This window comes from Pongo pygmaeus, chromosome 7 (assembly GCF_028885625.2).
Source record: "Pongo pygmaeus isolate AG05252 chromosome 7, NHGRI_mPonPyg2-v2.0_pri, whole genome shotgun sequence".
NCBI lineage: Eukaryota > Metazoa > Chordata > Mammalia > Primates > Hominidae > Pongo > Pongo pygmaeus.
The window spans coordinates 148,179,456-148,199,314 of record NC_072380.2 but is presented as its reverse complement, the minus strand read 5'-3'; the positions used below and the strand labels follow the sequence as shown (position 1 = coordinate 148,199,314).

Here is a 19,859-nt window from a genome sequence, read left to right as displayed (position 1 = left end):
TTCATGTTGCTGTGGATATCAGTACTTCATAGCATTTATTGCTAATTAGCATTTCATTGAATTAACATATTACATGCTTATACAGTCTCCTATTGGTAGACATTTGGGCTGTTTCTAGATTAGAGATATTAAATTTAGCTTTATAAACATTCTAAGACAAGTCTTTTCATAGAAATGTCTTTTCATTTATCTTGGGTAAATACCTAGGAGTGGAATTGCTAAGTTGTAGGACTGACGTACATTTCATTTTGTGAGAAATTCCAGAGTTTTCCAAAGTCTGTCATTACATCTCCACTGCATGTATGAGGGTTTCCATTGTTTCTCATTCTAACCCACATTTTCTTTCTTTTTTTTTTTTTATTTTAGCCATTCTAGTAGGTATGTGGTGGTATTTTATTGTGACTTTAATTTACATTTTCCTAATGACTAAAAATAATGAGCTTTTTCTGCAACCTCATTGCCCATTCATATATCTTTTGTGAAGTGTCTACTCAAGTCATTGGCCTATTTTTATGACATCATTTTTTTTTGAGACGGAGTCTCTCTCTTGTCGCCCAGGCTGGAGTGCAATGGCACGATCTCGGCTCACTGCAACATCCACCTCCCGGGTTCAAACGATTCTCCTGCCTCCGCCTCCCAAGTAGCTGGGATTACAGGCATGCACCACCACACCTGGCTAATTTTGTATTTTTAGTAAAGACAGGGTTTCTCCATGTTGGCCAGGCTGGTCTCAAACTCCTGACCTCAGGTAATCCACCCACCTTGGCCTCCCAAAGTGCTGGGATTGCAGGCATGAGCCACCGCACCCAGCTGACATCATTTTTTAAATCATTAATTTGCAGATACTATTTTATATTATTAATATGAGTCTTTTGTAAGATATAGGTCCTGTGAATAATTTCTCCAAGTCTATGATTTGCCCTTTCATTTTATCAACAGGAGTGTGTATGTGTGTGTGTGTGTGTGTGTGTGTGTGTGTGTGTGTGACTAAGAGTCTTCAATTTTAATGAAGTTCAATTTATCAGTTTTTTTCTTTTGGGTTATTTTTGTAGAGTTTCTAAGAAATATTTCTATCTAAAGCTTGAAAATATTCTTCCTTCTCTTAAAGATTAATAGGACTGGTTTTTGTATATATGTCCATGATCCATCTTAAATTGATTTTCATGTTTGATTAGGAAAGTGTTAGAATGTCTCTTTTCCCTCTATTTCTTGAAAGGAATTTTCTTACCCTGTTAAATTGCTAGCATGATTTTTAAAAAATCAATTGATCCAAATGTCTAGATTTATTTGTAGATTCCCTCATTCTGTTCTATTGATTTAATTGTCTGTCCTTATGCCAATACTACACTGTATTTATTGCTGTAGCTTTACAGTAAATCTAGAAATCAGACAGTATGAGTTTTCCAAATTTTCCTTTTCCAAGACTATTTTCTTTTTCAGGTCCTTTGCTTTTCCATATACATTTTAGAATAAATTTTCAATTTTTAAAGGACTTGTGTGACTTTTGTTACATTATGCTTTTCAAAGAATTTGTCCGTATCTCAATTTTATCTAAGTTGTTGAATTTATTAGTAAAAATATGCTTATTAAATTTTTTGTCAGCTCTTCGGTGTCTTTAAGATCAGTACTGTTATAGCACCTTCTACTACAGGGTTTCTTTGTATTTACCTTGCTTTATGTTTGCTGAGATTCTTAGATCTATAAGCTGATATTTTTACAAAATTTGGGACAGTCTGGAAATTGTCTTGAAATATTTTTCCTGCATATTCTCTCCTTTGGAGGCTTCAGTTATGCATAAGCCAGGAACTTGATATTATCCCATGTGCCAATGAGGCGCTTTTCCTGTTTTCAAGATTTCCTCCCATTTATTCTTCAGTTTAGATAATTTCTATTGATTTTATCTCAAGTTTATTAATCCTTTCTTTTGTCATCTCTAATATGCTGTTAAGTCATTACACACATTTAATTATTATAATTTTCAGTTTTAGAATTTTTCAAATCTTTCCTTTGTAAAATTGGTTTTCTAATTTGTTGAAGCTTGGGTTGTCTTCATTTTGCCCTTATCCTAAGGACTGATCCTGAATCAAGGGCTGGGTCCTTATTCCTATAGTTTGGCCCTTCTGAAGTTGGTCCTTGAGGTCTCAACTGAATACTTGAGGTGCTTAGTGAGGTCTCTACTCTGGCTGGGCTGAACCTCCAATGTGTCTCAGCTCTCCATGACCTCAACAACTTCCCTTCAGTTTTCAGCTCTCAGCAGCTGCTCTCTGATAGGCTTTTTGTAGTCTTGCCCTGATGCGCATGCCACGGGAATCCCCAAACATATGTCTCACCTGTGTGCCTCTTACAGCTCCTACCTCTTGTGTACTCTTTTGAACAAACATGATCTCTGCCTCCTTGGTTTAGCAATACTCTTTCACTTGTGTCCCACTTCTCTGTATTGAAGTTGAGAGACTGCTCTCAAGCAGAAAGCCAGGATAAATATGAGGCTCATCTTGCGTGATTCTCTTTCCTTCAGGGTGATAGTCTTGTGCTGCTTGACGTCCAATGCCTGAAAACATTTGCTTCACACAATTTTTATAGGTTCATCACTGTTTGGGTCAGGAGGGGAAATTTGTATCAGTCATTTCATTGTGGCCAGAGCCAGGCTAACTTTTGATCCCTTGACCTAACATTGTCTTACTGAGTACCTTGGGCAAGTTGATTCATCTTCTGCGTTCTCAACTTGTTTATTTACAAATGGAGATTGTAGTACTTAGACCATAAGCTCAGTGATAATGGCTGCCTTGCCTATTTTGCTCATTTCTGTATCTCCACTGCTTAACAAAATGCCTAGCATGTAGAAAGCATTCAACAAGTGTTCATTATTTAACTATATTAATTTTTTAATGTGTTCATTCAAGTAATGTTGTTAAGTGAATATCTGTTTTACAGAGATGTTGCAAAGAATATATTAAGTGAGAACATGTGTGTAACATGTCTAATATGAAACTTGTAGTAAGGATGCAGGACATTACAGATATTTTTAAAAAATGATTGCTGAATATAGTTATATTTCCAGATCCTAGGGTCTACAGATGTGCCATTTAAGAAAAAAAATGAGTAATATTTTGGGAAAAAAAATGTATAGACATGCCTCCTGTTAGAACATCACTGAATAGTCTATGAATGTCACTGTTGACTTAAAAGTATATGAGGTCAGCTCATCCTCAAGGTTGATCCTGCCCTGGAGCATTTGTGAGCCCTGTGCTTGCAGCGTGTTAGACAGAGCATTGGCTGGCTGGCTGGTTGGTTGACCAAGTGGATATTAGGGCTTTTGTCCAGGTGGGGTGAACAGGATGGCTGAGTTGATTTGGCTGAATCTCTGCAGTAGTCCCCAAGGATGGGTGTCATTGCCTGCATTAATGAGTCTCTGCATTCAAATAGCTTGTAAACAAGCCATGAGTTCTGGCCCAGCAAGAACTACAGCCACAGTGGGGATGGTGGGAGGACACAGAATAGGAGGAAGCCAGATTTATAAAGCTCCAGGGGGTGTTCATGCCTCTGTTCTCTGGAAATGCAATGGCCACCTGATTAAACAGTCTCTTTTATGTATTCTGCTTTGCTTCCAAAGTGCTTCTCACATCATCTGTGACCTTATTTGATCCTCACCCCTCAATGGGTAAAAGGAAGAACTATGTGTCACCATTTTACGAATAAGAAACAGAACCCAGAAGAGATCATGTGACTTGGCCAAGACCACACAGCTGGGAAGTATGAAAGCCTGGTTTGGGATCCTTATGGCAGAGGGAAAGCAGTTTTCTATGATCTAGAAACAATGATTTTCCTTCCCGTTACCCAAAAGGTGGTCATTTCAGAGTACGCTGTTGAAAATTGAGGAAAATACTTAAAAGTACTGCAGGACTTTCTGCCTCTACACAGAACCTTAGTACTTCTGAGCTCAGTGGAGCTTTAGATATCAACAGGTCTGGCTGCCTTAGTCTATGGATGCTGAAACAGTATCTCAGGACGTGAGCCACTCACTGAAGCTCAATAGTCAGTTCTTAGTACAACTGGGCCAGGGGCTCACATACCCTGATGTGCCATTACTGATTTTGCCCTCACACCATGCTGTTTTCGTAGAAGCCTCTCTGGCCTCTGGATTCACAGAATCAAAGAGAACAAGACAATGACAGCTTTGGGGCTTGAGTAGAGCTCAGGCCTTGACTGCACTAAGAGGCCGTGGATCAGTTCAACAGGTCACCATCAAAGAGACTCTTTATGAAGGAGGTGCTTTTAGGCACCCTATGAGCGCCACAGTTGTGCTAGTTTCTCTAACCTTAAGCCAAGTCAAGCTGTATTGATCAGAACCAGTTGGGAAATGAATTACTAAGGCTGATCTATAAAGAAATTCAATCTGGAGATGGTGCAAACTCATGTCAGGATTCCTTATTAGGCACTCTACAGCACAAGCTAAATAAAGCAAGCAAACAGACATACACACAAAGGGCAAACTTTTTCATGGGATGAAAGTGACATTGTCGTTGGGGAATATGGGTCCATCTAATACCGTGGTAATTGACCATTTTTTAATAACCAACAAATCGATTCTCTCTAAAATGCTTCCAAGAAATGAGAATAAGAAGTGTCTGTATTAACAAAGAGAGAGGCAAATGAAATTAAGCCCTTAGCGCCGCTTTTTCAGTAGCCCTAAGATGCGAGTACGATTCTGTCAGCCACTGCAGTCTACAAATAATACAAAATGGTTACCTCATTTAATTAGAAGGAAAGTGTGTTGGGAGACAGGGAATCTTCTGAGTGAGAAAAAGCCAGCAGAGAGATCGAACCCTCAATTTCAAAAATTGCTTAGCAAAAGCAATTTCAATTGCTGCCTTTGTTATAAAAGATTAAAGGTAGTTATGTCCCAGTGTACCTCACTTAAAGCAATCAATATGTTCCTGAATAGTTATGTGCAAATCAAATTTTTGTAAATCAAATCCAATTTTAAGTGCCATCAGAGAGCTTACTGTTTCAAGGAACCCCTTTGGTGAATCCTTTCGTAAGGTCTAAAACCATCCCCTAATTTATTGGATTGGTTGGCTTAAATCTTTATGATGATGATAAATCAGGTCAATAGAATTTTGTCCCTCTCTCCCATATTTGGGAGAAAGGGCTTAAAAATGGAAATGAGATGAGACAATGAACACACTGTAACAACAAATGGTACCTACCATGATAGGTTAACAAATAGCGAAATCTCAGCATTTACTTCTTGTATCTTCTATGTTTGAAGCTGTAACATTGAGCACTGATGACATGTATTTAACATTAGGACAATGAGATTCTCAAAGGGAATCAAAGTAATACTTAGAGCTTTAAGAATTATCTAGTCCAAACTTCACAGCAGAAATTTCTCTTTGCAACATTTCAGAATGATGACTATTCGGCCTCTGCTTAGACACTGCTTGAATGTGCTGTGACATTCATTTATAAACTTACTCGTTAAATATTTACTGAGCATTAACTACATGGAGAACTTGGTTTTGGAGAAATGGGGAGAAAACTAGACACAGTATTTACCTTTTATAGAATTTAATCTACCTGGGAGAACAGACATAAAATGGTAACACAAATAATTGGTATATTCAAGTTGTGATAAACATTATGAAGACTAGATGTAGGATGCTATAAAAGTTGTCATGGAAAATTGACCTGTTGCAGTTGTATTTAATCTAAGATCTACAGGATGAATAGGGACTGAGACAAAAGGGAGCAATTGGAGGACAGCATGTGTGGGATTGACCTTGTATTTTGAAAAGATCACTCTGCCTGCTATGAGAAAAATTGGCGAGAGCAAGGCGAGAATGGAAACTGGTAACTCTGCAGTTGCGATGAAAGATGCTGGTGGCTTGGGCCAAGGAGCTAGCAGTGGATATAGAGAGAATCAGGTCACAATAATTATCAGAAGTAGAATCAATAGGACTGCGTGATTAGATATAGGGGTAGGGGTAAGGAAAAACAGACTCAGGCATGGCCTCTGAATTTCTGGATTGGGAAAATGGAGAAATCGTGATGCTATCTACTAAAACTGAGAGCACTGGAGAAAGAGCAGATTAGGAAGAAGAGATTTGGGGCATGCAATTAATTCTGGGCATGTTGATCCAGGGGTGGTATTGGTGGATATGTTTAGTAACTGAGCTTGGGACTTGATGACTTTCACCGATACGGCAGACTATGGTCATCCTGCAAGAATGCCAGCACACAGTAGCTCTCCAGCACTGGCTAGGGGTTCAAGAATACAGCTTCAATCTCTAGGGGAACAAAGTCCTAGGGGGACTTATGTATCAGGCCAGGAACCAAAACTATAACTGAAACATTGGACCAAATGACCTAGACTGGGACTGAGTGATAAGAATGGAAGCCTAGGTCATAGGGATGCAGCAGAAGCCTAGTTATTACTATTCTCATGTCGTATCTTTCGTGTTTCTTGAATCATTGAGAGTAACCAGGAGATTTTTTTTTAGAGATGGGGCCTCACTGCCTGGGTACTCTAAGCATGTGCCATCACACCCAGCTAATTTTTATTTTTTACCTTTTTGTAGAGACGGGGTCTTGCTATCTTGCCCAGGCTTGTCTCAGACTCCTGGGCTCAAGTGATCACCCTGCCTTGACCTCCCAAAGTTCTGGGATTACAGGTGTGAGCCACCATACTCAGCCATCAGGAGGCTTTTTTGACTTTTGATGCCAACTAGCACTGTGGTAGAAAGCAATGTAGTATCAATCTCAGTGCTCATGTGTAAACTTCTACAAAATGTTTAAACCCCAAGCCCATTTGACCACCACAGGGAGGAATGTACCATACCAGGTGCAGCGGTTGACAGAACTTCCCACTAATGCAATATTAGGCAGCTAGTGACTTTTTCTAAAGAGATGAGAGAGGTGAGCTGGGGTTGAGTTCTGTCTTTTTATCATCTCCCCAAATTCACATGTGTTTATGCTCTGGTATGTCTTCTGTTAGCCTTAATCTCCTTCCTGTGGGTTCTTGATATGCCAAGGCCTAAGTCAATGACCCCTCAGAAAGGAACCTATTAGTCCATCTCTCACAGTTGCATATGACCGAATTCCATCTAAAGGTGGCTTAAGCTATTTGGTTGGTGTGTGAGGATTCTCCAGAGAGGCATTACCAGTAGGATATATGTACATATAAAATGGAGTTTATTGGGGAGAACCGGCTCATATGATTACACAGGTGAAGCCCCACAACAGGCCATCTGCAAGCCGGGGAATGAGAAAATCCAGTAGTGTGGCTTAGTTCAAGTCTGAATGCCTCAAAACAAGGAAGGCCAATAGTGCAGCCACCAATCTGAAGGTGAAGACAAGAGCTCCCAAAAGGCTTCTGGAGCAAGTCCCAGAATCCAAAGACCAAAGAACCTGGAGTCTGATGTCCACAGGCAGGAGGAGAAAAAGCCTCCAACTGGGGACAAAGAGGAGACTCTGCAAGCTGAATGTTCCCTTTCTTCTGGCTGCTTTGTTCTAGCCATGCCCCATGCAGGCAGCTGATTAGATGGTGCCCACTTACACTAAGGGCAGGTTTTCCTCTTTCAGTCCACTGACTCACACGTCAATCTCCTTTGGAAACACCCTCACAGACATACCCAGAACGATGCTCCACCAGCCAACGAGGCATCCCTCACTTCTGTGAAGCTGACATCTAATGTTACCCATCACAGCTGGGATTAGTTATAGGCTCACTTGCACAAGCTGGGCAAATGAGAGCCAGTCCTGGGACTGAATCAGTTGGAGAAAAAGTGCTTGGCTTCCTCCAGATTGCCAACATGATGGACCCAAGCCTGGTGCTGTCCACGGGCATCTTTGCTATCACATCGGGAGGAGCCACATGACAGTGAAGAACGTGGACAAATGCAGAGACCTGGATATGGGGGTGAAGGAAAGGACAAGAAGTCCATGGAGAGAGAACCATACCTGACCACATCCTCAAAGTCCTTGTTTTGACTCTTTCTTTCGGAAGTAAATCTACTCTTGGTTTTCAGTTTACATAGGCCTATGTGTTCTATTTTGGGGGTTGGAGATTTTGTCACTTGAAACTGAAAAACTCTGGCCAGTTCTGAGCATGTGACTTGATTATCCTCACTTTAGTCCTGTGAAATGCTTGTCTGATTCCAGAGGTGGGGTTGTGCTCACATGGTCACATTGACACTTGGAGGTGCAGAGGATGTGTGACTGTGATTTGCATTCCCAACAGAATGACATGAGATGGGAGAAAGACAATGCAAGAGAAAAGGTGCTGCTCTCAGAATTCTGGCAATAAAGGAGTATTGACCAGGCACCCTTACCTAGTCAGGGCATCCTCTATCTGCAGGAATGAGGACTTCCTAAACAGTGTGCTTCCTCCCTTGAGATTGGAGCACCATGATTCTGCAGGCTTTCTAGATCAAAGAGAACACAGGATACTACCCCCAAATTAAAGATTTTCCAGGTGCCAAAAGGCCTTTTTTGGGGGATATAAAATATAAGACAAATTATTTAGGTAGATGGGAAACATCTAAGGCAGACTTTTGTGTTAGTGCTCTGATTTCCAGAAAGAAGGACCCCAAGTATATTTGCATATCCCCATTCAAAGTTCCACAACAATCTGAGCTGAGCCACAAAACCAGAGATCTGCTAGATAAATATCTGAGTTTTGCTAGAACTTCTCAGAACCCTTTTATTGGAGGCAGGATTGACTCTGCAGGCTGGTGCCTGGGCTACCTTCATGTTTAGGGCGAAGGAAGTGGTCTGGTGACCGTTGCATGGGGAAGAGAAGAAAGACAGGCTGGAAGCCAGGTAACACCTGGCAGAGAAAACAGGGAATCAGCATCTTACAGTCCAAAAACAGTTCATTTGATGCATTGGGGATCCCATCGGACTAATGATCTGCCCCACTGCAGTCATTCTTTGTCTATTGTTAACCATGAAGAATGCAAAAGATAATATTCATTGTAGAGAAGACGACACTAAAGTCAAGTTCTCCAATGTGTCATGTCTCCCTTCCTTTCTGCCACTTGTCTTTTATCACATCTTACCAGAGCTATTTCTGTCTATGGGGAGTTAGCAGGAAGATCACATATTGTACAGAGAGCAGGGTGTTAAATTTATGCAAAGAAAGAAATGTGTTATGGCAAAAATTATTTATTGCATGGCGTCTCCCTTGAGGGTTAGTCTCTTGTTAGAGCTTTAAGGACAGCAGCTCTATATTTGTCACATGGCAGAGCCGCACTCCTGCCTGCCTCCCGCTGTCAGTGCCAAGAGCATTTATGTAAAGTCGTGATGCAAACTTGCCACCTTTAGGAGGCACGATCTGGTCCAACAAAGTGCCTCGCCTCATAGCCATTTGTGTTTTGAGAAGAGTGAGACTTCAGCCAGTGAGAAGGAGGAAAGGCAAGAACAGAACGGTATTAAATATCTTGAAATTGGGCAAAACAAATTCATAGAACAGTGGGACTTTTTATTGAGCTCTGAGGATTTCAGAAGGTGGTGTGCTGTAGTGTAGCATCGAGAGTCCGTCAGATCTAAGACTGAGTCCTGTTTCTGCCATTTACTCACTGTGGGTCTCAGAAAGAGTTAGCTCGCAGCTCTGAGCCTTCGTCTTCTTGACTGGAAAATGGGAGCACTGTACTCATTTGCACTGTATTGTGAGAAGTAAGTGAAATGAAGTGTATGCTCAGTGGTAGGTGCTAAAATAATATTAGCTTTCTCCTTCCTTTTATAAAATTAAATATCGGTCCAGTGTTTCTCCAAGAAGATCTATTCTCTGGATCATAGGGGTGGCTTTCCCTAGGACGGGGTTGACAAATGCTTGGTATATATAAGCATAGCTTCCTTCTTCCTTCTTTTTATCAGACATTGCTTGTGGGATATGCCACTGGATTATGCTTCCAGATCCTCCTTAACACAGGGCTCAAGTTGGTCACTTATAAAATATCAGTTTATATATAAAACAAAATGTTTTTTAATCTGTGATCCAGATCATGTCCATAAATTGCTCTGTTGATGACTGCACTCAGAATGTACAGACAGTTTTAATGTACATTAAAAGCGCAGAGGGCCTCCAGGTGCTCGGAGGACACTGCATTTCTGAAAGATGTGCCAACATATTCTTATTCTTGATTCACTTGTTGTATCACAGAATTTCTTCTTACATTTGAACGTTTATGTCCCACAGTATATGCTCTTGAAAGGAGAAAGGCGTCAACTCATCTCAGGCTTCTCCTACATATCCAGAGAACAGAGCTACACAGGGAAACAGTGCCTGCTTTGGAGGTTAGGAGCTGAGCTTTATAGAGAGCCTATAAAGCCGAGCTTTCAGACACCCTCCACTGTGTGCCAGCTGTGTGACTTTAGTTAAATTAATATAGTTCACTGAGTCTCTGTGTACCCATCTGAACATTTGTACAATGGGAATAATAACACCTATCCCCAGGACTGTTGTGAGGGTTATAAGAGATGATGCCAGTAAAGGACAAAGCATAGCCACAGACATATTCACCAGCAGTCATTATGGTTATTAATATTCACATTAACTGGAGCATATTCCCAGGAAGAAAGATCCCAAGAGGCTCAATATCATGTCATAAAAGAATAGAAAAAGAACTGAAAATGGGAGAAGCTGGGGAAAACAAGGCTGTGGAGCACATGGCAGCAGTCTTCTAATGTTTCTGACACAGAGATTTGACTATGTGATTGACTGTATGGTAGTTCTTAAATATCGGCCATCCTGTCCTCGGAAGGCACATACCTTCCCATCCTCTGATAATCGCCTGGGCCATATGACTTGCTTTGACCAAAGAAATGTGAGAGAACATAGTGATTGCCACAATTAAGCTTTGATAACCATGTGTGGTTCCTCTATCCATTTTCTCCTTGGCCACAAAACCAAGACAGAGGGTGTTTCTTCAGTGTGTGTCCTGAAATAAAGACGATCAAAGAGCAGAGCTTCTACTCACCTGGAGTTGATACATACCTGAGCAAAAAAAAAGAACAGTTTGTTGTAAATCACTAAAATTTAGTGGTCATTTGTCACTGCAACATTAATTAACCTGGTTAAGACATTTTCTTTGTAATCTTACAAGGTATGGTTAGTACCAATGGGTAGAAGATGAAACGCTTTCCTTCAATATTAAAAAAAAAAAAACTTTCAATAAAAGACATCTAAAAACAGAGAGGCCTACCTTAGCCAGTAGCGAATTACCTAAAAATTAAAATATTCAAACAAAGTTGAATAATTATTGGTGATATTGTACAGGGCTGTGACACACAGTCTTCCGAAAGTCAATAGTTGTTGGTATTTGGGAAGAAATGGGTTCTGGAGTCAAACAGATGTCTTTGTTCCAGACATATCAGAAAGTTTAATATACTAATATTTCCTATGCCTCTACAAAAAGATACGCCACATATAGTTGTTTTCCAAATTTATTTGATCAGAGAACTCTCCCCACTCCTACTTTTCACCACCCTCAAAAGAACATCTTATGGGACAAATTTAACAACAACAACTACAAAACCACACATTTAGAAAATGTTGTTTCAGCAGCTTCATAGTTGTAACTGGATTTGAGCCAGATAGAAATTGACTCTTGTTACAAAACCATGAGTTAGTCACAATTTGAGCTCTCAAGGAAGACACCAAAGATTTGCTCGCAGTATAGGAATGCTGGTTAAAATGCAAAACTTTGCATTCAGATTGAGTCTATATGAATCAGACTCCACTGCTTATTGGTTATTTTGCCTTGAAAAGATTCATCTAACCCTTCTTACTCAGGGCTTATGTTCTAAGAACTTACATCTTATTCACTCTGGAAAGTTCATAGTTGTGTTAGTAAATATCACCTTTACTTGATCTCTTTATTTTCTACTTCTAGAAATCCTCCTAGTGAAACAATGGATTTTCTTACCCTACCCACTAGATTTCCTTATGCTTCCTTCATGTGTTTCATGTCTTGATTCCCTGTGTGGCATTCTTCAGACTGACCTTCAAGTTCGTGTATTATCTCTTCAGCTGTGTCTAGTCTGACAGCCAATTGATCCATTGGATATGGAATTTCAGGAACAGTTTTTAATATCTAGTCAATTAACTTCCCAATCTTTCAAAGTAATCTGGCCCTTTAAAAATATCTAATTGTCCCCTACAGTTTACTTGTTTAATAATTTTTAAAAGTTATTATTTTATCATCCCTTTGGACAGTTCTATTGTCTCAACTTCTTGGGAGCATTGGTATACCTAATGATTGTGATCATTAAAACTCCCTGTGCTGAGTCACTTCCTCATATGTTTTGTACATTTTTATTGTTAATACATATTTAGTAAGAGCTAATTTTTCTGCCTTGTGGGACATTCATGCATTTTGGAGAGTAAATTTGTGTTTTTGAGCACTTTGTTTTGGCTCCAAAGGTATCATAAACCAGAAATTATTTTTTATATTAATTTGGTAGGTTGAGATTTCTGAACTATTCACACTGTGTAGTTCAGTTTCCAAACCCAATTGCAACAAAGGGTTAGGGTTTTTGTTTTCCACAGAATCCTGGATGGAGAGAGGCGTTTTTTTTTTTTAATAAATTTCCAAGGTTGGTGGTTAGAGTTTTCCTAAGTCTACTTTCTTTAAAGTTGTTTATTTTTCTTTTTTTAAACTGATTTAATTCTTCTTCTTATTATTATTAAGGCAAAGTCACACCCTGCTCCCCAGGCTGGAGTGCAGTGGCTCAATCATAGCTCACTGCAGCCTCAAACTCCTAGGCCCAAGTGATCCTCCTGACTCAGCTGTCTGAGTAGCTGAGACTACAGGTGTGTACCACTATGCCTGGTTAATTTTTTAAATTTTTTTGTAGAAAAGTGGTCTCACTATGTTGCCCAAGCTGGTCTCGAACTCCTGGGCTCAAGTGATCCTTCCACCTCACCCTCCCGAAGGGCTGGGATTATAGGCATGAGCCACCACACCCAGCTTCTAATTCTATGTTCACCAAGAATTCAGGCTTGTTTTTTTTGTTTTGTTTTGTTTTGTTTTTTATGGTTCCAGTTTTTTGCAGTCTGGGTTCCAACTTTCCTCCTATCATAGACTTCAGACAATATCTCCTATGTCAACATGAGATTGAAATCTAGGCCCATAAACATTTGGGCATTTTTCTGAGTCCAATACTATTCCCTACCTTTCAGTGGCCACACTATAAGATTTTATATTTAACACTTGAGCTTTCAATTCCTTCTTTGTTTCCGGTACTTGCTGATTTTCTTTACCTGAAAACCAAGCTACGTGTATGTGTTTTTTGTCTTTTAAATTATAACATTTTATCCAACATTTCTATTTGTATGTTGTATTTGTAGTAGCAGGAAGCGTTCTGGATTATTTCAGACTGCCAAGTAGCCACCACTAGAACAATGTTTGTATATATATACACAAACATTTGTGTGTGTGTATATATATATATATAAAATATATGTATATATATGTACATCTCTATATATGTGTGTATATACGTATATATGCATATATGTGTGTATATACATGTATATATGCATATATGTGTTTATATATGTATGTGTGTGTGCATATATATGTATATATATGTGTATGTATATATGTATATCAGTCTTATCCTCTATAAAATTGATATAATAACTTCTACTTCATTGGTCAGTGTGGAGATAAATAGTGGATCTTATGCATTCAACATAAGGGCAAGTATATATTAAGTGCTCAATAAATGTTGGACATTATTGTTTTTATTGAAATTATATATAAGCACTTAGAAAAATAATTATAAATATGTCAAAGATCCTAGAAAGGGATAAAATGGGTCTGTCCTTTCAGCTAACAATTCTGGACTTTTTACATAAGGACAGTGACCTCCTGGAAAAAGTCATTCAAGGAGCTTAAAATTGCCCATTTGTCCTGGGCAACAAGGCTCCAGAGTTTCAAATCAGAGGGAAATAGAACAAAGTTCACTTCATGACCTCTTAGGGATGCCCGTGGGCTTAGAGCTCTCCTAAGGTGGACAACCAAGGCATTTCCTTCACCTTTGTCCCGGGATCTCACTCTTTTTTTTTTTTCTTCTTTGAGATGGAGTTTTGCTTTTTTTGCCCAGGCTGGAGTACAGTGGCATGATCTTGGCTCACTGCAACCTACACCTTCTGGGTTCAAGTGATTCTCCTGCCTCAGCCTCCCAAGTAACTGAAATTACAGGCACACACCACCATGCCCGGATAATTTTGTACTTTTAGTAGAGATGGGGTTTCACCATGTTGACCAGGCTGGTCTCGAACTCCTGACCTCAGGTGATCTGCCCACCTCAGCCTCCCAAAGTGCTGGGATTACAGGTGTGAGCCACCATGCCCAGCCAGGATCTCACTCATTTTGTGAGGATGGGGAAACTGTAGGCTCCAGTGCCCTGTTGGCTCCTCCCACCCACACCACAGAAGACTTGATCAACTTCTTTGGAAAAGGAATGTACATGGTAATGATGATTGGGGTAATAAGAATAGCTCACATTCATTGAGTCTTTCCTATGTGTCTAGCTGTGTTCTAACCCCTTTCCACACATTATCTCATTCACTCCTAATAAGGAATCTGAGTTAGGGACCATTATTACCATGCCTGTTTACAGTTAAGAAAGCTAATTATAGTGTTGAAGTATTAGAAAGGGTGATAAATGAAAGAATTGGTTTAGCCTTTGTAGCTTAATAATGGCTGCAATATTGGTGGTGTGCAATGAAGAGAAACAGGAATCAGTAATGTCAATGGGCAAGGATTAACCCCAAAGTTGTGTGTTATTCCAGGCAGCATGGTGGAGGAAAAGTGAATTAACCTTACCTGAGCACTTTTTGTGAATAAAACATGTGGCATACAAGCTGTCCACTTATAATGCATTATTTAATTTAATCTCCTTAACAATTCTATGAGGTACGGTTTGCCATACCCTTTTATAGGTGGGTGAGTTGTGAGCACATGTAGGTAACTTGCCCCTGATTACCATCTAGTGGATAGTACCCACGTGGGCATCCTAAGTCAAGTCTATAAAACCTGTCCTCCCTCCAGCCCCAAGATCTTTAAGCCTGTGAAGGGGTGGGGCATGCACTGACATCTGTAAACTCAGGGAGGAACTTAACTGCCCAAGAAAAGAATATGTGATACTCTCAGTTGTCTATCAGAGAAGGGGAGACTTGAAGAATTTGATGCTTAATAACTCTGTTAGTCATAATCAAATATAGAAAAAATATGGTGGCTGGAGGGGGAAGCTAAGGTAGATGGTAAGGGACTGATGTTTTCTATTATAGGCTCTGGCATGGTAAAGGTGAGTGAGCTTTCCTTTCTATGAGCATAAAAGCTAAATCCTCACCTCGGGGGTTGGATACTCTGTTTCCCAAAATCCCATTTCCTGTGTGGTTCTGGTTCAGAGTTAACCAAGAAGGGGACTTGCTGGTTTGAAGGAAAGCAGAGTTCCAACTCTCAGAAGGTAGCTGTGGTTATAAAAGGCCATGAACGGCACAGAGAAGGCCATTAGGCACCGCTTGTTCATAATCCACTGCATCCATCTCACCCTCCTAGCTCCTGATCACAACTCAGACACTTGGCTGCAACTCCATAGGCAGCAGTTCCACAAATGCTACTGCTACCCAGAGACAGCAGCTCCCAGAGACCCATCCTGAGCGCCCCTTCATGGTTTTACTTTAGGCACCTGACATGCTTGTGAATTTGGGTTTTTCTGCCAGCTGTAACCTGTCCACCTTGCTGGAGTTTCAGTGACTGTTGCTGTCATTTTCAACTCCCTGTTTCCATACATCCACTTCCCAGTGCTTCCCACATGTGTGTAAGGAAAAACACCTATACTAAATCCCTTATTTCCTAATACTTGCAGTGGCTCTACTTCCCAACCAAACCCTGGGAGGAATACCTGGCCCTCTAAGTCCCACACAAGTAGGACTCAACCTGCCTCTCCAGCCTCACTCTGATCCATTTTCCCCTTGCTCACAATATTACACTCTCCCTGGAACATGCCAAGTTCTTTGCCAATTTAGTCATTCATGCTGATGTTCTCTTTTTCTGAACATTCTTTGGGATTGTTCCTGGAGAGCAAGAAAACGGCAGGATGAAGAAAAAAGTTTAATGCGTCACTTCATCCTTCAGATTTCAACCTAACTGCCCCATCCTCATGGAAGTCCTTCTTAACCACCCTGTCTAAAAAAGGTTCTCCTATTTCCTATCAAAACACTATTTCTTTCCTACACTGAAGTCCATCTATATATCATTGTATTTATGTGTGCCAGTTTTTATGCACCAGAATGTGAGATCCATGCAGACATGTGTTCAGCCTTGTGCTACTGACTAGCACAGTGTCTGACATAGATTAGGTCTCTCAGTAAATATTTGTTGAGTAAATGAATAAATGAGTAGACCCAGGCCACTGAACAAGCTTCTAGAGTCATGTCTTGTTGCTGTTGTCTTGGTTGTGAGGATGGAGATGATACTGATGGTGGAACAATTTGGTAGAATTGGCTCAGAATGCTCCTCTCTGTTCTACCTTGGAGGTTTTATAGGCTCAGCTCTTAAAACAGAAAAAAGTTTTAATATAAAGGTCAAGATTTAAGAGGAAGGAGCTGAGTCACTCTGCATGATAGAGGCAAGATGAATTTGAAGGACCTAGTAACATCTGTCAGAGGTGAGAAAGGATCCAGGGAGACTGGATGTAGTGGGAGGAAATTGGAGAGGGAAAAAACTCCCAGAGATTCTGTGAAGGAGATGGGAATTAGAAAAGAGAAATGTCTAACAGGGGGTATATATTTCTTCTTAATTTTGCTGAGGGTTGTGCTATGTAAATTTTTTTCCATTTTGTAATTGTCAATTAATCCACATTGCTCACTAATGCTTTGGTACAAGTGTATTCTTTAGGGGTAATGGAACAGCTGTTGAAGTCTGCAGCCAGGTGGGTAATGAGATAAACTCAGAGACAGTACATGTGGGCAGTGGATTTGAAGGATGACAAATGGCTTACACTCCATAATGCTATGTACTAGGGAGAAGTTTGGAGAAATCTCACACTGAGAGGCACAGAGACTTCTACTCTAACTTATACCAAAGAAACCCAATTATTGAAGGCTTCCGGATGTTTTCCCAGTCTAAGCATCCTAGTTACTTTGTATCTCCAAACCAGAAGTAGCCGGGGATGTGAGAGTAAGCAGATCCCAATGGCAGGAGTAAGAACCAAGAACTCCTTTTCCTTACCAAAGTTATGGGTGCCCACAACTTCTTGATGTTCCCCAAAAGACTAATATTTCAGGGAATGTAAAAATTTAAGCTTTGAAAATAAAATGTATTTTTAGAATCCAGTTGCCATGTAAAAGGCTTAGTCTAGATTCCTGGCCAATGAAAGAATATCTGGAGAGAATGATATTTGGTAGAGATGAAGCAAGGCTTTCAACTGCATGTGAGTAAGGCCACCTTGGATCCTGTAACCCAGTGGAGGTGCCTGAGCTGATACCATGTGAAACACAAATGAACCTTCCCTGCTGAGCCCAGCCTGAACTCCTGATCCATGGAAGAAGCATGAGCAAAAACAAGTTGCTGTTTTAAGCAACTAAAATCAACAAACAAAATTACATAATAATACAACAAATGTTGTAAGGCCATACACATGCTTTTTTCCCTAAGCACCTTTTGCTGTTCTGAATTCCTTCACATGAACTTGTTGTGCCATCATTTGCCTCTTGCTCTTTGATAGGAGAGCTCTGAAAAGCTTACTGAAAATTGAGCATTCTGTTCAACTGGGGCCCAGTTAATCAAGAGTTCATAGGTTCCTCCTAATAATGAGCTTGAGGAAATTGAAATAACAAAAGACCAACTCCAGAGAGTTGACCTAGATTATGGAATCAGCTTCTAGTTAGGGTCCCCCTCCTCTTTCCTCCAGAGGATAATTAGCACTCAAAGTTGTGAAGTGTCCTTCACACAAGGTTACCATGCAAGAACATTCCTCAAGACACCACAGAGGAGGTGGTCTCCAAGGAAGTCCAATTGAAAACATGTTTGGTTGTAAAAGCAGTTGGGATTTAGCCATTAAGATACCCACCAGCACCTATGACTTTGTCTTTCTAATGGATTTTTTAATCAGGAAGATTGCCCACAGCATCAAGGACTTCAGGTTATGAGTGGCTTTCAGGTGCAAATACTTTGAAATGATGGTTCATACACATTCTGGGTACAAATTTTAAGCCATTATTTAAACTATTTACACATTTGAAGGCAACCTGTGGAGGTGGTACTAATGTAGTGAGAAGAAGCTAGAATGGCCAAAATTCTTTGACATAAAAAAGCCTGCTTTTCACAGAATTAAAAAGCATGTTTACCACAGAAAGAATTTTTGAAAATATTGATTCAAAAACGCCCAGGTGATCTCTGGTAGGTTTTCAAACACAATGTTGAGAAGGGTTCTAAGGCAGAATCTGTGCTTAGTGGATGAGAGTGCTTTGACCCAATGACAATGCCCATCTTTGCTATAAGAGCACAAATGTTGGAATCTATTCTATGCATGTACCATATTCTATCTATCTTGTACCAATCCTTTAATTTTACAAGTGGGGAAACTGAAGCCCAGTGTGAGGAAAAGACTTGCCAAATATCACTTGGAGAACTAGTGGGAGGGCCAGGTCTTGCCTAAAGGACCCTCCTTGATTTGTTTTGCACTATTTTCCCATTCATATTTGGCATGGGGCTCAGATTTGGGAACTTACAGATGCCCATTACTCTGAGATTGATTTCCTTGGCTTTGATTGACAGCATGTTTTAAGGACCTGGGTTCAGATTGCTCAAGTCCTGGAACTCAGAGAACACAACCTATTCTATCTCCAATCTTGGGTAACATCTTTCTTTGTCAGAGCTTCTCTCAGGTTTTTGAAAAGGGAATTCTCTATTTGAGACTTTTTTCCTTCACCTTCAGACTTGATTGATTTCAGAGTCAATCTTTATAATTTCCAGATGAGTACAAGTGCATAAGTGCATATGGTCAGACTCATCTCTAGATGAATTTAATATGTCACCTACAGGATTCAAAGAGGCTCAAAGACTTGGAAATATTGCAGGTAGAACTGTTTTATTTCAAGTGCTCTGTTTCTTTTCCTTTGAAAGATGCGCTCAACTACTGATTGTCCCACCTGGAGGGACCGGACTGAAAAAGTAAGTGTCTGATTTGTTAGTATCTGATTTCTCAGGGACTCTAGGCAGCGTTTGGAGAAGGAAATGTTCTTACCGTTTTTCTAGTCTAACCTCTAAACAACCAAGCAGATCCAATTGACATTCTACCTCTGGGCTGTTGACTCATACTCAACCTTTGGGGACCTGCTTCTCATTACAGATGGAAATACTCTTTCTGAGTAGAGAACACCCTCAAGCTCTGACCCTACAACCTTCCTTGGGAAAAGATAATCTCGCCTTTCTCTAAACTCCTTCAGCTTGCCTGGTCTCTTACATTCATTTAATCTCTTGCAACGTAATGTCTTTCAGTTCTAATGCACACATTAGAGATAGACAGACAGATAGATAGATAGGTAGATGGATAGATAGATAGACAGACAGACAGAGAAAGAGAGAAGAGTGTGTAGAGGTGTAGCTCTACACAGAGCATTGAAGCTATAAACTTCATGGAGTAAAGTATCCTCAGTCTTCTCTCCTTAATTACTCTTATTTGAAGCGTTTGTAGCATTGGTTTTTGTAGGCATTGTGACAGAGACTGTTAAAACATTGCCTCCTACACAGAGGGAATAATACACAGCAGCAGGTCTACACCAAGTAATGCCAGCAGAGCTCCTCTGGGTAGGGATGGAGACACATGTGCTTACTTTTCTT

General features: G+C 40.2%; 1 long non-coding RNA gene across 3 annotated transcripts in view; it reads right to left on the bottom strand.

Moving 5' to 3' along the window:
• Positions 1–19,859, bottom strand: part of LOC129042829 (uncharacterized) — a 59,521-nt gene that overhangs the window by 613 nt on the left and 39,049 nt on the right. Inside the window, exons 2-5 of one of the 3 annotated variants that reach the window (XR_008504221.1) lie at positions 10,980–10,996; positions 7,729–7,906; positions 5,208–5,320; positions 2,331–2,588 (exon numbers count right to left, since the gene is read on the bottom strand). This is a non-coding gene — a long non-coding RNA (uncharacterized LOC129042829). The remainder of the gene's footprint in view (positions 1–2,330; positions 2,589–5,207; positions 5,321–7,728; positions 7,907–10,979; positions 10,997–19,859) is intronic. The other 2 variants (XR_008504223.1, XR_008504222.1) reach the window with 2 other exon arrangements.